This window comes from Rhea pennata, chromosome 2 (assembly GCF_028389875.1).
Source record: "Rhea pennata isolate bPtePen1 chromosome 2, bPtePen1.pri, whole genome shotgun sequence".
Lineage (NCBI taxonomy): Eukaryota > Metazoa > Chordata > Aves > Rheiformes > Rheidae > Rhea > Rhea pennata.
In genome coordinates, this window is record NC_084664.1 from 119,265,116 (window position 1) to 119,269,737 (window position 4,622).

A 4,622-nucleotide genomic window follows, 5' to 3' on the forward strand; every position below is an offset into this window, starting at 1 on the left:
CCTGTTTTTCTGTTTGTGCCTGTTGCCTCTCATTCTGTCACTGGGCACCACTGAAAACAGCCTGGCTCCATCTGCTTTACTCCCTATCCCCATCTGGTATTCATACACATTGGTAAGATCTCCCCTTTAGCCTTCTCTTCTCCAGGTGAAACAGCCCCATCTCTCAGCTTCTCCTTGTATGACAGATGCTCCAAGCTCATCTTCATGGTCTTTAGCTACATGTCCATGTCTTTCTTGTACTGGACCCAGCACTCCAGATGTGTCTCATCAGTAGAGTAGAGGGGAAGGATCACTTCCCTCTAGACCTGCTAGTAACATTCTGCCTAATGCATCCTAGGAAGCCATTGCCCTTCTTTGTCACAAGGACACTTTGCTGCCTCATGGTCAACTTGTTGTCCACCAAGACTCCCAGAACCTGCACTACAAAGCTGCTCTTCAGCCATCTGACCTCCAGCCTGTACTGGTGCATGGGGTTATTCCTCCCCAGGTATAGACATTGCGTTTCTCTTTGTTGAACTTCACGAGGTTCCTGTTGGCCCATTTCTGCAGCCGATCAAGGTCCCATCTGGGTATCTGATACACCATCTGGTGTATCAACTGCTCCTTCCAGTTTTGTATCATCTGCAAACTTGCTAAGGTACACGCTGTCTCATCTCTCAAATCATTAATGAAGATGTTCAGCAGTATCAACCCTGAGGGACACCCCTAGTGATTAGCATCCAGCTAGGCTTTGTGCTGCTGATCATAACCCTCTCATCCTATCAATTCAGCCAGTTTTCAGTCCAGCTCAGTGTCTATTTATCTAGCCTATGCTTCATCAGTTTGTCCATGAGGATGTTATGGGAGATAGTGTCAAAGCCTTATTAAAGTCGAGATAAAGAACATCCACTGCTCTCCACTCAACCACCAAGCCAGTTATCTCATCAAATCAGGTTGGTTAAGCAAGATTTCCCTTTCATAAATCCATGATGACTACCTCAATTCACCTTATTGACCTTCATATGTCTGGAAATGGTTTCCAGGTCTATTTGCTCCATTACCTTCCCAAGGACTCCGGTAAGGCCAGGAGCTCCCTGTATTCTTCTTCTTGCCATTCTTGAAGAAAGCTCTCAGGAGTCTCTCTTAACTACGATGAGCTTTCAAAGATAACTGAAAGTGGCCTTACAATGACATCAGCCAGCTCCCTCAGCATTTGCAGGTGCAGAGGAGACAGAAAGATACGTAACAGTCAGATTTTGAATTGCACCTGCCGAGACACTGAGACAAGCACTTGTGATAGACAGCAGCTCGCAGATCTTTCCTTCCACTGACCTCAAAAGCCAGGGCAGCAACCTCAAACAAAAGCAGAAATTACTAATAACAAGATGAGAAACCACTTAACTCTTTGAGAGTCTTTCAGATCCTGACCAGCTTCTACCAAGACACTTAATGACTAAAAAGACAAAGAAAATTTAACATAACTCCACTGGCATAACAAGTTGTTAAATAAGTATGTTATCTTGAAGGGAAATCAAGAAATACACAGCTAGCATAGGGGCTGGCAATGCTAATGGTGAGGGTAAAAAGAAAGGAAGAAGGCAGTACAGCACTTTCTAGGCAGAAGCTTTACTCAAGTCTGATTTAAAAAGCCTCACTTATAGTTCATTCATCGGAAAGTGCTGGGCATTAAGCCTGCGAGCTTCTATACCCACAAGCAATCCCTGAGAGAGAAAAACTTCCCATAACTCAAAGCAGACCTAGACTATGATGGGCAAGGACTCCTTACTCCTTAGAGGATGCTGCTTCTGCTTTCTTACTCCATATAACAGAGAAGCACAGTGGATACAATGTAATAGAAAGCAGGTAAGTCCCCTTGTGAACCACCAAAATAATGCACAGCAGCTGAACTATACCTGTGAATCTAGTATCCCATAAAAGTTTATTATCAGGATACCACCTTTATAAATGCCACAATTTAGGAAAAAAACATACTCTTAGTAAAGTTTATAGTAGGCATCAGAAGATTATATATAGATCTTTCCAGCTTGATAGTAATCAGTTACGAGAAAAAAATGGTAATTGGTATTTCACACCTGAGTGCTTTGGACAAGAAATAACAATCGAGACTCATGTGAAATTCAAAATAAAAGTAGAACAGAAGTCCTAGAGATGATAAAAGATCCAGAATTAACAAAGAACAGGACTTTGGCTGAACCTAATCCTCAATGTGATATTTTGAACACTGAATAAGGAGTGCAGGCTTCCAGGAGCTTCTGCATGAGTGTGATGCCTTGTGATGATTTTAAAGTAGGCTTGAACACAGCCAGCTGCAGAACAGGAAGTCAGCTAAAATCAGACCAAACCTGCAAACCAGCCAGCAATTGAATTTTAATCCCATTTTCCCTCAGTCTCCTCCACCAGAGATCTGAAACTGTGTACAGTCTCCCAAGGACAGGAATGCTCAAAGGGTAGGTGTAAAAAGTCAAGATTTTCAGCCCTTTAAAGGCCAAGGTCATTCTGCACACGTTCGGAAGTAGCATCTCACGAGGACAACACACACACATGCTAATGCAGTATCTTTGAGGTGGAAACACCTTAGAATGATACGGCAATTGATTAAAGATTTCAGGATCACCTCTCAGGGTTTGGATGCCCATATTTTATGAAATTCCCACTTTCAACTCTTAACTTCACTTTCAGAATATCTAATCATACTTCTTTAAAATTCTATATTTTTTGAATCTGGAAGGAATTACAGAAATAGTCGCTCTCAGGAGAAATTCTATCACTTCTAATACTGCAGGTTCTAAGCTAAGAAACGAAATTGGCTTTTTTGTTTTAAAACTTCAAGTTTTAAAGTTTTAAAACTTTACTTCAAGTAACAGATTTCACTGTATCCTGAGAGAGAAATACCCAAATCCTATTGAACTATAATGGGATTAAATGCCTGAATTCTTTTAAAACACAATGGAATTTGAGTGCCTACAACTGATTGAAATGTAATGAGATTTGAGTGCCTAAATCTCATAACTGGATTGAAAATTCTACCCTCAGCATTTCGCACGATCATGAGTGCAGGTGGGACTTTGAAAAATATGTTGAAATATGCCCCAAATAGCAGAACAGACTCTACAGTTAATTCAATAAAAGATAGTCCCAAAGTTGTCACATACAGGATTATTTGTATTTTTGACAATAGAAACCAGAGTTGCTGGACAATTCTGTGTTATACAAAATAGCAGTTCCGGCATTCTTCTTCTGAGAAGAGAAAGTACAGAGGTTGCATAAAGTCCTTTTCTGCATTAATAGGCTTTCCTGAATCTGCAAGCCCTTCCCCTAAATGAGGTTAAATGAATTATAGTTAAATTAATGCTAGCTAAACAGCTAGCATTAGCAGAAATTGTGTCTTTGGCCTAAAGGATTATGATGGCCTCCCAGATTTTTATGGGTCTTGTAATAAAACACACAAATTTTCTGGAGAATCCAATGGATGGAGGCAGAACATGGGTGGATTCTGGTATCTGTATGTGCAGAAAGATACTCCAGGGCAGTCCAGCAAATACTTTCCAGTCTCTTGCACATCAGCAACTGATTTTCCTGTACAGATTCTTCAATAAAGGTGAAATGCACGGTATTGCCACCGGGTGGCTCAGTCTAGCCTAGAATGAAAGCCACAGTTTTCCTTCTGCTTGCTGCAGCTGAAGAGACACAAAGTCTCCACAATTACAGGCTGCTTCAGGCAGAGCTCGCGGAGAACCACTGCAAAGAGAAAGCCGGAGCAATTCGAGTTCATCTCAGTCCTGCGCAGGTTCTCACACACCGTGAGGCATCCGCCAGAGCAGCGTCCCCGATAACCTCGCGGGTGCACAGTGCCTTGCGATGGGAAGGCGCGCAGCCCACATGCCTCAGCAGCCAAAAATCCCACCGGTTTCTGCGGCGTTTCCGAATGACCAACGCAGTCTCAGTCCTTGATCCTATACCAGCTCACTGTGATGAAAAAATATCTGTCCTCCTTAAGAGAATCTGGGACAGGTCGTCATGAAAAATGACCTCGGTATGTTTCAGGGGGTTGTTAAAAATTATGTTACCCTCCTCGGATATGGAAGATTATAGAAAAACTGTCCTGAATAACAGTAAACCATATTTTGTTTGTTTGTTTGTTTCTAGCATTTTTTTCTCTTCTGCTCCTAAATATTAAGGGACGTTTTCATCTTCAGTGAGACAAAGTTTCAGCAAGACCAAGTTTAAAGTTCCTAATAGTTACTAGCTGAGCACATTAGGTTCAGCAGTTCAATCTTGAAAACATAATTAATTAAATCTAACTAAATCTCCTCAGATGTTTTGCATTCCAAAAATCCGATGTATTGCTTCAGCTGAGGACTACACACCGAACTGAGAATATCCAAAGGGAAAAACACAGACAGCCCCTCCGAAAAGCAGGCATGTGGTAGCCCGGGGACGGAGCTCCCGCCGCGCCCCTCAGCCACCCACGCGCGACACCAAACTACCGATCCCAGCGGGCAACGCGACGGCAGGGAACTACACTACCCGAGACGCCCCGCGGCAGGCTCGGTCGCCATGCGCTGCCGCGCACTGCCTGCCGGGAAGTGAAGGCTTTCCTGGCTCGCGGGGCACGACGGTAC